At 34.9% G+C, this 13,322-nt stretch overlaps 1 protein-coding gene across 2 annotated transcripts in view; it reads left to right on the top strand.

The window, feature by feature from the left end:
- Window positions 1–3,482: 3,482 nt before the first annotated feature.
- Window positions 3,483–13,322, top strand: part of XKR3 (XK related 3) — a 38,229-nt gene continuing 28,389 nt past the window's right edge. For both annotated transcript variants that reach the window (XM_054675765.2, XM_054675766.1), the window contains exon 1: window positions 3,483–3,575. The gene's annotated coding sequence lies outside the window, so the exon portion shown is untranslated. The remainder of the gene's footprint in view (window positions 3,576–13,322) is intronic.

Below are 13,322 nucleotides of genomic sequence, written 5' to 3'. Positions count from 1 at the left end.
GGTGGCTTTTCCCGAGTCTTGAGCCTAGAAACTCCCTCTCTTGATTCTGATTTTCAGAGAAGAGAAGCAGCTGCTTAGCATTTGGGTGGGACAGTGGTTGTTACTAATATATTACAAATTTCAGCATGTTTTTAAACATCAGAAGGAGAAAGTGCTTCGTATTTAAGTGAAATCTCAAAGGGGCAGAAATCTACCATATTTTTTGTTATTCAGATGCAGTGATGCACTGGCTATGTGAGTACAAGAAACAAGTTCACTTAATCACAAACACATGCCTAAATTCCATTGTTCAGTGACTTTACTTTCACTTTCGACCTTGAATTTTAGACTCTGGAAGACCCATTTCTAAACTCTGTGGCCCTTTTCATATGTGTGTATTTTCATAAGTGTTTTCCAGAAATAAATTATAGAGGTCCTTCTGTGAGTCCAAAGGAGAAGGAAGCGGTTGGGGCAGCCAGAAAGGTGCAATCTGCATTGATATCATATTCGATGTATGGATTGCTGGGGAGAGAGTGGGATATATTTCTTATAATGTTGGATGTATTTTTCGCCTATCCCGAGGCCCAGAAACTCTGATCTCTCTGCAGTTGTCTTTCCATGCTTTCCTTTATACCCCTTGCCTACTTCTGTAATTTCTCTCTCTACTCTCCCTCCTCCTTCCCACCCTTTTTCTTTCCATTTGTGCTCTCTCCCTCCATTCCTTCTTTTTCCCTTTTCTTTCTTTTTGTGGGTATCTGGTAGCTGTAACTTATTTTCTTTCTGCTTTTCTTACTCACTCTATTTACTAGGTATTTAACAATTGTCTTTAAAAGTAACATCCTTTCTTTCTTAAAATTTTATCCCTAATGGACATTATTTGGGGAAAAAACATTTTTATGGTGTCTCTAGATAAGTAATTATATCATCTGCACATGACTCCCGTATTTTCTTACATGCCCGTTCCTCGTAGGTGGAAATGGGTACTTCATTGTACTCTTCTCTCTTTATTTACAAGAGTGTTTTTTCTGTCTCATCCCTTTAAATAACACATTGTCTCTCTTTTTGTGACATTGAATTAATTAGGTCAGATGCGATTTTTCTCATCTGTTCATTTGAAGACTGTTTCATATTGCTTCTAGGGCCTATTTGCAAGCAACAAATTATTTTGTTGTTGTTGTTGTTTTGTTTTGTTTTTTAATTTTTGGACTATTTGTCTCATCACTCCAACAAGCAAGAATTAGTTCTCATCATTAAGATCCCTTCAAGATTTCATTCACTTGTTTCAGCAGCCTTGAATTATCATCACCTGGACCTGTTGTTACATCAAGAATCTCTCATTTCTAATGTTCTACTTTGGACACTGTTACCTGTGAGTTTGTTTACATTAAAAAAAAAACCTTTTAGTACTTGAGTACCCTAAAGTTTCATATTTTGAATTGGTGTCAGATTTATTATTATTGATCTCTCCATTGCTGGAGAAAACTAAGCAATAGGTAAACTCTATTCTTTTGGTAATTTGTATTTTCTGAATGTTTCACAGTAAATGTTTACTAGTCTTGTGATGCTGCAAATTGGCAATCAGATATATTTTAAAGTGACAAGGTTGCCCTGTTCATCACCAGTTCTGTACATCACACAGATCAAAAGTAAGGTGTTTAAGTTTATTTTAAATGTTTTTCCCAAAAATTCTGCTTCCACCACTTTTCCAAGCTCTACCAGATGGATACTCAAGAATTGACCAAGGCAATCTCTTCTCTCATATTTCACTGTCAAATACTCTTAATCAGTGAGTCCTGTCAATTCTGTGTTTCTAAGAAATGATGATGGTGGTCATGATTATAGAGATATCAATAGGAACACCTTTCCAAACTTCACTGTGTACCACGAACTCTTCTTCCTGCTGCCGATGTATTATTTTCTCTACGCTGCTATCTCCCCAGGAAGATTCTAATGATGTTATTATTGTACAGATGTGGAAACTGTAGCTTATGAGGTTTTAATTTTGCAATTCAAGGAAATGACAGGATTCTGGCAGTGTGGTAGCTCATGCTTGTAATCCCAACACTGGAAGGCTGAGGCAGGTGGATCACTTTAGCTCATGAGTTTGAGACCAGGAAGATGGTCAAACCCCGTCTCCTCAAAAAACACAAAAATTAGTGTACATGGTGGCATGCACCTGTGGTCCCAGCTACTTGGGAGGCTAAGGCAGGAGGATCATTTGAGTCCTGGAGGTTGAGGCTTCAGTGAGTCTAGGTCACGCCACTGCACTCCAACCTGGGTGACAAGGGCAGATCATGTCTTAAAAAATAAACAAATAAATACCCACCACAACCAAAAGCAAAGGAAGCAAGCATAATAAGCTAGTTAATATGCTTGTTAGCAATGTGGACATTTATTTTATAGTTAAAAGAAAAAAATAGAAGTGACAGTATTGTAACTCAGAAAGTCTGGTTCCAGAGTTTGTACTGCTAACCAGAACAACTTGAGCATCAGTTGATATTTTCCATTTTTTTTGCTCTACTTTGTCTGATATTAATATAGCCATTCCAGCGGTCTTATCACTAGGGTTAGTAGTGCACAGCTTTATTCCATCTCTTCCGTAGTAATTGTGTCTTTATGTCAAATATGTGTTTCCAGGAGACAACATATAACTGGATTTTACTATTTTTATTTCTCTTATAGGCTTTACCTTTTAGTTGTGGTATATAAGCCATTTACAGTTAATGTGCTGATTGATGTAGCTTTCTGTTTTCTCCATGTGTTACTTGTTCCATTTTCTCTTATCTGTCTTCTTTTCTATTATTTATTTTTTTTTTGAATTTCCTATTATGGCCTTTGTTGGTTTCTTAGCTGTTACTGTTACTTTAGTTCTTGCTTTGAGGTTTGTAGTGTACATCTCAAATTTACCACAACCTACCTTGAAGAGGTATTACACTTCTCTATGGACAATGTTAAAACACTAAAACAACATGTACCATTCTCCCCTCTCAGCCTCTGTGCTACATGCATTTTTAAAATTATATAACCACAATATTTTATTATTTCAACAGTCAATCGCATTTTTCAAAGATTTGATTAAAGAAAAAAGTCTAAAATTAACATACAAAATTGCCATTTTCAGTTTTTGTCATTTTATAAGATCTATTATATCTTTGTGGCACCTATCACAGCCATTTGATAAATTAATTTGTAGATACAGTAAGAATGTCATGTATTTATTAAAGTTTTTAATAGTGATTTTAAAATTTCTTATTAGGTGGCAAAAAATAATAAAAATAAATGCCCAGAACGAGTATGTTATAAAACTAAACTGTAACTGCATGTAACAGCTATAGCATGGTTTGTTTGAACTGAAATTCACATAAAATAATCATATTGAAGTCCAAAAAATTTAAAGATGTAGTGTAAATTCAATTTATACGAAATTGAAGCACGAGGTTTCCTAGATACCTGCTGCCTACAGAGTTAGAATCTAATTCTTCTGATTATTCTTGTAACAAAATCTTTTGAAATTCTAAATTCTGATGCAGAACGTATCAGTGAAACTCCCTCCCACTGTCTCTTGTATTAGCATCAAGGAGGCGAGAAAAAATAAGGTAAAAAAAATTTCTGCTGTGTTTATTTTTTTACCTTCCAAATCTTGCTGAGTATTACTGTTCAACAAATGAAAAAAAATTCTCATCAGTTGTACCTGTTTATTGCCAATATACCTGGAAAGCAAATTCACTTTGTGTACAAAGTTGCAGCTGTTTCCAGGTACTTGAAACACAGTAACCAATAAAAATACTCCTTATAATTAGGCTCCTGATTTTTGAGATGCTTTGTTTATCTTCTATAGTACTCTTAAGATAATCTGTTAGAATTATTTTAAGTATTCTTTCTATTGATATTTTTCTTAAGTTTGGCTGTACTGTCATAATAGAGCTTTCTAGAAGGAAAGCAAGCAAAGTTGCTTAACAGCTTTGATATATACATTTTTTCAGTTAAGGTCAATGCTATCATAGAAAATTACATTTTATTTTTAAATTGTGGGTTGAAAGTCTGATTTGTGACTCTTAAACATGAAGATATTGCTTAATATTATTAGTCTTAAACTTGAGCATCAGATAACATCAGAGTTGAGACTTAACTTTAACATCTTTGTATAATATTTCCATTTACTTGAAATCTATGTCAGTCATATATCTTATTTGTCTTAGTCATAATTGTTTTATGGATGATAATAGTTTGTGTTTTAGTTTTCAAATGGGAAAAAGGGTATTCTATCACAAAAGAGGGGTATTCATGAAGGAGTTATAACTTACAAGAGATTGTGAAACAGTCATCCTATTTCTAGCATCTGTTAAGTTTGCTTTCTCATCTATAACTGTGCATGACATTTCAGGGGTAACATCAAATCTTTTTTAAAAAATGAATATATTATTTACCTGTCATCACAATTCTTTCCTGATTACTCTGTCATTTCTTAGATATAATGCAACTTTTTTTTGTTAAGTAAGCATAGTAAGTGATTGAATGAAAGAATGGTCTCTGTATTATGTACTGGAGAGGGATGTCAACAAGATGGCGTACTAGGAAGTGTCAGGCCTTCATGCCTTCACAGAGTCAGTGAATTAATAACAATATTTGGACCACAATACCTTTGTGAGAGCTCCAGAGACCAGTTGAGAAGCTGCAGCACCCAGGTCCATGTTAAATATGAAGGAATCCAGCAAAAGGAGTATGAACATTCATGTCATTTTACTTGTCAGTAGATCTGTTTCCATCTCCCTGTGTTGCATAGTGTGGCAGAAACAGGAGGAACACTTCCCTGCCAAGAGTCCTCACTCAGTTTAACTCCCTGGGATTCTTCCAATTATACATGCTAATAGTCTATTTCATTTTTATTGCTGAGTAGCAACCCATGGTATAAATGTACCACAGCTTGTTTGAACATTCACAATTGAAGAACACAAGGGATGTTCTTAGTTGAGTTGCCTTATACCTTCATGTACAGTTTTTTTGCGTAAGTTTTATTTTCTCTAGGATAACTGCACTGAGTTGCAAGGTTGTCTGACAGCTGCATGGCAAACAGTTTTGGACTGACCCTACCGTTTTACATGCCACCAAACAACGCATGAGTGGCTTGTTATTTCTACATCTTCACCAGCATTTGGTGTTGTCATTACTTGTTAAAATTGTAGGTGTTTTAATAGATGCAGTGATGTAGCTAGTAATGTTCAGTGACTTTTTGTGCATTTATTTCCCATGTTTATATCCTTCTTAATGAAATGTCTTTGTACCCTTTGTTCATTAGCTAATTAATTTTTACCTAGGTATAGTAATTGGGTACACATTTCATATATGCTTTCTTCCATCTGCACATTGGCTTTCTAGTCTCTTCATAAGTTATTTCACAGAGCAGAAGTTTTAAGTTTTGATTTGATCTAATTTATCAGATTTTTTTCATGGCTTGTATTTTTGGTATCAAATCCAATAAGTCTTTGCCATGCCTAAGAGGGTTGAATTTTCTTTATTATTTTTTAAAGTGTCCTAAAAAGTGTTAGAATTTCAGATTGCATTGAAGTTCATGAACCATTTTGCATTAATTTCTGTAGGGTGAGTTTTATGTTAAGGCTATTTTTCCTTAACCTATGGATGTCCACTTGCCCTAGCACAATTTGTTAAAAGGCTATTTTTCCTCCATTGATTTGTGTTTGCCAGCTTTGTGACATATTGCATCATATCCAAACCAGTGTGACTCTATTTCTGGGCTTTCTCTTCTACATTTTTTATGAATCTATCCCTAGGCAAATACCACACTGTCATGATTACTTTGGCTGTGTAATAAGTCTTTAAAACATTGTTGAGAGATTCCTCCCATTATATACTTCTTTTTCAAAATTGTCTTAGCTATCCAAGGATGTAAGTTTGCTTTATCTCAAAAAATTCTTTTCGAGATTTTGATAGGAATTGCATCAAATATATAGATCAAGCTGGGGAAGATTAACACAACATATTGAGTCTTCCAATCCATTAACACAATGTATCCTTCTTTATTACTACTTTGATTTCTTTCACCAGTGTTTTATATGTTTCAGCATACAGAGCCAGCCCATACCTGTTTTTTTTAATGTATATCAGAGCATATCACATTTTTTTGGAGCAGTTGTGGATGATTCTGTTGCAAATTTGGAGTCCTCCTGACCTGTAGCATAGGGAAATAGCAGATTGCTGACTAGTTTAGATTCATTTCAACTGTTCAGAGGATAAGGGGTTGGGTGGTGGTAGATGCTTAACTCCCCAGCGGAGCCCACTGACAGAATAGGGTAGGGTAGTGGAAAGAGCAGTCAAGAAGCACAGTGCAATCATCTCTACTTAGATCTGGCTCTTTAACCAATATTGTTGTTGGGTGGACCTGGGTGCTCAGCTTGCTATTGGACTCTGCTGACACTGGTTAGGGAATTGGAATTGGAATGCTGTCCTCTGTTTTAGCTGGTTGGGAAATAGAAGATTAGCTGCCTCCTCTGACTTTAGAGGGAATCAGAGCATCACTGACCTGGGAGAAGCTTGTCTCTGTATATGGCTGCAGAGAAACTGAAGTAGTAGTTTTTTTTCTGTGGTGTTCGTCTGGAGTAGTTTGGTTATTCTCCATAGAACGGTTTTGTGTAGTTGTTTGTAGTTAGGTTATCCTCTCCTGGTCCTTTGGCTGGGAGAGAACAGGATTTTCTTGAAGCTCTTTTTGTCTGTGCCTATTGGAGATTCAGAATTGGAAACTTCTATAGTCCATTATGTGGGATACATGGAAGGCAATAAGAAAACCCAGTATCTTTACCATAGTGTCACTCTTCAAGTCCTGAAATCCCTAGACAAGACCTTTCAGAGTCTGTCTTCGTTTCTTGTCATTATGTCCATGGTGTTTTAGTTGTTCAGAGGAAACACTGGGGTGTTGCATTGTACCTGGAAGTCCTAGGAAGTCAAAGTTTGAGGAAGGCTTTAAAGTACAAAGCAAACCAAATCTCATAAAGCAAAACATGGGGAGGTATGACTGCAGAGAATGAAATGATATGATTTACCTATAATAAAGTGATTTTATAGAATAAACTTTTCACCAAAATTAATCTCGAAGAAGTTTTATAATACATGTGAAAAAGCCAATGATTTATAGCATATAAATAATATAGGTCAATGAAGAACAGATGAAATACCTGCCATACACTTTGGAAAAAAAATAAAGTTGGCAGTGCTTCCAGAAAATATTACCAAAAATATGTTCTTTTTCAACTGCAGAAGGGATATAGTAATAATGGCTTTTCATAGGTTTTATTTGTTAAGTAACAAATAATTTAATTGAAATCAAGCACTTGTTTCTAGTTCTCTGGGGCAACGTGAGCAGTTGCAAAACCAAATATTATGAAAACCAAAGATTAAAAGTGTAATATAATATTCTTTTTAAAAAAATAAAAATGGCTGTCAAGAAAGAAAACATCTGTGAGATTTGAACTCCAATATCACTAATTTGGGAGAAACTGGATAGTTCATTGAAATAGTCAACTGAGGAGTAAATGTGGATATATTCCCAGGGAAGAGACCATTTCTGAGTCCAGTGGGGTTGGGCTTCCTGCCTAAATAATTTGTTAAAGAAAGTGTTGTTTAGACATTTAGCTGGAATATTTGAGCCAATATAGAAAGCCATTGACCACAGATACTAGGATCTAACACAGAATGAGGTTTTTATTCAAAGCCATGAGGGGAAAGTTCATATCTCAACCTCCATCCTATGTGATATTCAAGACTGAGGTCAGATTTTTTATATTGCGTACAAGATATAACTACCTCAAAAGCAGAAACTGATTGATTGGTGGACGTTCGATGCCCTAAGAAACAGCCAAAAAAGACACACTAAGGGGAACACTCAAGGATAAAAAGTTGAATTTAAAGATTCTTCATAATAAGTAGGTTTTGGTGTTCTCTGAGATGAATAAATGGAATCTAAAGGCAAAACAGGTGAGTAGGAGGACAAAAATAAATTTTTTAAATAGAGAATTATACCTCATTGAAAAATGAACCATATAGTAAAAAGTCAAACAAATTTTTGTTTCTTTGTTTCTTGTATAGTAGATTCAGCACAAATATAGCAAGAATAAGTAATTTTCTAAGTGGATCTGAAAGTAAGTTTGCCAGTTGTGGGGGAAAATACATAAATGTAAATGTTGCATTTCATTTTGAAATTTGATAGTTTGCTGACAAACAACATATAATTTATTTTTGGTATGAGTCTCTTCCTTGCAATATTGAGAATATAGTTATACTAAAATGCTATTTATTGTTTATTTAAAATGAAAATGCAACTGGGAATTCCATGTTGTATCTGATGACCATACATGAAAGATAAGTTAATAAAAATTGAGCTCAGAGTAGACAACTTTCATATTAAATTACAAGATACACCAGAAGGAAAACATGTATAGAAGGGCCAAAAGGCAGAATATGAAAATAAATTCTACACTGGATATTAGTCCACATAAGTTGTCATTTAATAAAAATACATTTTTCAACTCACAAAGATTAAGTAAATATTAAAGACTTAGTGAAAGCCAAAGGAAAAGAAGTATAAAACCTATTATTTTTATTTTTTAGCAGGGACAAAAACAAATATCAAAATTAAAATGGTACGTAGGAATTTGTGTGGGTTTTTGTTGTGGGGGCTAGAAATATATTTTACACTTTTAGGAAAAAAATGTCAACTAACTGGGTCCTTTTGATTAGCTACAGAAAGTGTAGAAATATGGTAGTTAATGTCAAAACCAGGAAAAATGAATTTTTTTCAAAAAAATGAATAACTACAGAAAGTGTAAAAATATGGTAATTAATGTCAAAAGCAGGAAAAAATAAATTTCTGCAAGAAAAATAAATACAATTAGAAAAAAGGTTCAGGGTAGGGAGAGGGATTGAACAACAAAGGCTGAAAGGGAGGCAGCAAAGGCAGAGACAGAAAATCTTGGGTAAATAAAAAGATATCTAATCAGATATTATGTAGATAAGAGAGTAATCATATTAGATGTAAATGCTTCCAAAGTGTGTGTTAAAATATTAAATACTCTAACACTGGATTGAGAAAATATGCTTTTACTTGGGAATAATCACACTGAAATATTAAAACAAAGGTGTAGAGAAAATTAACAAATATTTATTTAAAAAGATAGGCCACTACAATTGTATAAGACAGAAGAGAATTTTAGAAAAAATGCAAGCAATAAGGAGGGACAATAATAGATAACAGAAGAGGTGACAGACAAAATATGAAATATCAAAATGTGAAAAAATTTTAAAGATATATAACAGTCACAAATTTAAATGCCTCAGTAGCATTGTCACAATATATGCCAGAATTAAATTTGATGGATATTTATTTATATTGACAAATCACAATTGTAGTGAGAGGTGCTTAATATATCAATCATCTAGACTGATGAGTATACAGACATTTAGTTGTTAATAGGAATACTTTGCAATTAACAATTAACAATCCTTTTATATGTATATAAAAGTTGCTACCTTCACTCTTAAAAAGTAAATATGTGTCTTAACCACTATATACCTTCTACTTACCAAGAAAGCATTCTTTTTTAATGATGATTTACTTGGTTCAAAAATGTGATCTCAACAAGTTTTAGATAGATAATTTCATATAGATCTGATTTTATGGTTAAATGTAACCAATATAAAATTAACAGACTTTCCAGCTCATTCTATGAGGCAAGTAGTAATCTGATAACAAAACTAGAGAAAGATTGTAGAAGAAAAGAATGTTACAGACAAATATCTTTCATGAATACAGACAAAAATTCCCAAGGAAATACTAGCAAATCAAATCCAGCAATATATGAGAAGAGGTACATTTCATAACCAAGTAGGATTTATCTCAGGAATGCAAGGTTAGCTTAATATTCAAGAATCAGCTATGCAATGCTGATACAATTAAGGAACCCAAACCATACGACAATCTCAACAGATGTGGTAAAATATTTTATAAAATCCAACACCTTTCTACGATAAAAGCACTCAACTAGGTGGGAATAGAAAGAAAATACCTCAGCCTGAAAAAAGGCATCTACACAAACCCCAAATCTAACATGAAACTTAATGCAAAAACCTGAATGCATTTTCCTCATGATCCAGAATAAGGCTAGGATGTCCACTGCTGCCACTTCTCTTTGACATTTTACTGGGAGTTTGATTTTGATGAGGGGCAATTGGGCAAGAAAATAAAAAAAAAAAAGCCATCTAAATTGGAAAGGAAAAAAGTGAATCTATCTCTGTTTGCAGATGACATGATCCTGTATACAAAAAATTCTGATAAATCAGAACTAATAATTAAGTCCAGCAGAATTGCAGATAACAAGATCAGTATACAAAAGTCAATTATATACCTACACAGTAACAAAGAGCAATCCAAAAATAAAATGAGATTAAGAAAAACATTTCACAAAGATAACAAGAGAATAAAATACTTAGGAATGAATTTAACAAATGTGCAAACATTATAATCTAATAACTCTAAAATATTGTTGAACGACATTAAAGAAAATTGAAATAAATGGAAAGATATCCAATATTCATGGATTGGAAGATAACATTAAGTGACAACACTGCAAAATTGACCTACAGTTTCAATTAACTCTCTACCAAATCCCAGGTGGCTTCTTTATAAAAATAGCTATGGCAATTCTACTATTCTTATGGACTTTCATAGGATGCAGAATAGCCAAAACAATACACTTTCCATTCAAAATTTACCACAAAGCTGCAGTAAAGATAGTGTGGTACTGACACAATACACCAATGAAATAGAATTGAGAGTTCAGAAAGAAGCCTTCCCACCTGTGTGCAATTGATTTCCAACAAAGGTACCAAGATAAGTAAATGGGGAAACATAGTCAAAATCTCAAGAAATGGAGCTGAGACAACTAGATATTCATGTGAAGTTGGAACCCTGTCTTTTACCACAGTTATCTCAAAATGTATCAAAAACCTAAATTCAGGAGCTGAACACAATAAAATAAAACTCTAGAAAAAAGGTAGACGTTGATCTTTGTGACCCTAGATTAGGCAAACGTTTCTTCAATATGTAACCAAAAACACAAATAATAAACATCAATTAAATTGAACTTCATTGAAATTAAACTTCTGTGCTTCAAAGAGATTATGAAGTAAAATGACACTACGGGAGAAAAATATTGTCACATCATATCTAGAGCTAAGCATAGTAAATGATAATTAGCTATCAGAAAAATGAAAATCAAACCACAATGAGATACAATGAATCTCAAACCACAAAGAGATATATTGAATAGAATGGAGTGTAATCAGAAAGAAATAACAGATGTTGGTGAATATATGGAAAAATTGGGAACCTCATCCAATTGCTAGTGGGAACATAAAGTGAGGTTGCTTCTTTAGAAAACAGTCTGGTAGTTTCTCAAAAGATTGGACATACATTCACCATATGTTCCTAAAATTAAGATATAATTGTGAACATTTGTATATGAATGTTACTAGTAGCATTATTCACAATATAAATGTTTCCATCAACTCCAGATGTGGAGGTGGGCTTAGGTTGATGTTACCCTTGAGTGGGTTTGCATCATACATTCACTCACCATGTATCTGATATAATTGGTGCACATCCACATATTCTATAATAAAACCACCAAGATAAAGAATTTGGACAAATTACTTAAACTTTCTTGCCTCAGTATGCTTGGCTTAAAAATCGGACAGAATAGCAAGCCAGTTATAGAAATCTCGAGTTTAGGAAACCCCAGCCTTTTAAACGGAGGTAACAGCAAACCTGCTTAATTTCTGCCTTAGAAAGAGGCATTATCTTTATCTTCTTCTTGTTTTTTTTTTTGTTTGTTTTTTGTTTTTTTTGAGCCAGAGTCTTGCTCTGTCGCCCAGGCTGGAGTGCAGTGGTGCAATCTTGGCTCACTGCAAGCTCCGCCTCCCAGGTTCACACCATACTCCTGCCTCAGCCTCCCGAGTAGCTGGGACTACAGGCACCTGCCACCACTCCCGGCTAATTTTTTGTATTTTTAGTAGAGACGGGGTTTCACCGTGTTAACCAGGATGATCTCTATCTCCTGACCTCGTGATCCACCCGCCTCGGCCTCCCAAAGTGCTGGGATTACAGGCGTGAGCCACCGCCCCCGGCCCATTATCTTTATCTTCTACAGTGATTGTTATACACAGCTCCATGAAGATAATCTACAACAAAAGGCTGTAAATCACGAACAGCCTCATATTGTAGGAGTCTGTTTATATTAAGTGTCTGTAATAGGCAAATCCACAGAGACAGAAAATGGCTTATTGGATACCAAGGGCTCTAGGAAAGGGGGAAGCTGGTATAGAATGCTAATGGTACAGAGTTTCTCATTAAGGTGATGAAAATCTTCTGTATGTAAGTAGTGGTGATGTTTGTACAACTTTGTGAATACCTTGAAAATCACCGAGTGTGTACTTTATTTTATTATTATTATTTTTTAGACGGATTCGCACTCTGTCTTCCTGCCTGGAGTGCAGTGGTGCAATCTCAGCTCACTGCAACCTCTGCCTTTAGGGTTCAAGTGATTCTCCTATCTCAGCCTCCTGAGTAGCTGGGATTACAGGTGCACATTACCATGCCCAGCTAATTTTTTTATTTTTAGTACAGACGGGGTTTCACCATGTTGGTCAGGCTGGTCTCAAACTGCAGACCTCGTGATCTGCCTGCCTCAGCCTCCCAAAGTGCTGGGACTACAGACGTGAGCCACCGCGCCCAGCAAGTGTGTACTTTAAAATGGCTAATGTTATACTATGTGAGTTATCTCTCAATCCAAAAAGTGTTTAAATCTTGGTTAAAGTTGTGTGCACTACCAGCCTTAACAGGAATGTATATGCAGGTTAAACACACAAACAAAAGTACTGAATGTGCCCCAGTGACATAAAGGGGCAGGGAAGTGAACAACTGGAAAACAGTGAGAGCTAAACTCAAATTTGGCATTGAGTATGAAAGAATGCTTTCTCCAGTCTATGTAGGAAAAACTGGAGGAAGTGGCCATGTAGTTGGATAATTTTTCACTTATAACAAGTGCCTGTAAATATGCCCCTAAATATTAAACCTTTTTTGTTTTGTCTTTGTTTGTTGTTTTTTGTTTGTTTTGTTTTTTGAGACAGAGTCTTGCTCTGTCGCCCAGGCTGGAGTGCAGTGGTGTGATCTCAGCTCACTGCCAGCTCTGCCTCCCAGGTTCACACCATTCTCCTGCCTCAGCCTCCTGAGTAGTTGGAACTACAGGTGCCCGCCACCATGCTGGGATAATTTTTTA

This window comes from Pan troglodytes, chromosome 23, assembly GCF_028858775.2.
Source record: "Pan troglodytes isolate AG18354 chromosome 23, NHGRI_mPanTro3-v2.0_pri, whole genome shotgun sequence".
In the NCBI taxonomy this organism is placed as follows: domain Eukaryota; kingdom Metazoa; phylum Chordata; class Mammalia; order Primates; family Hominidae; genus Pan; species Pan troglodytes.
Note: the sequence above shows the minus strand (reverse complement) of the source record. Positions and strands in the feature narration are given on the sequence as shown.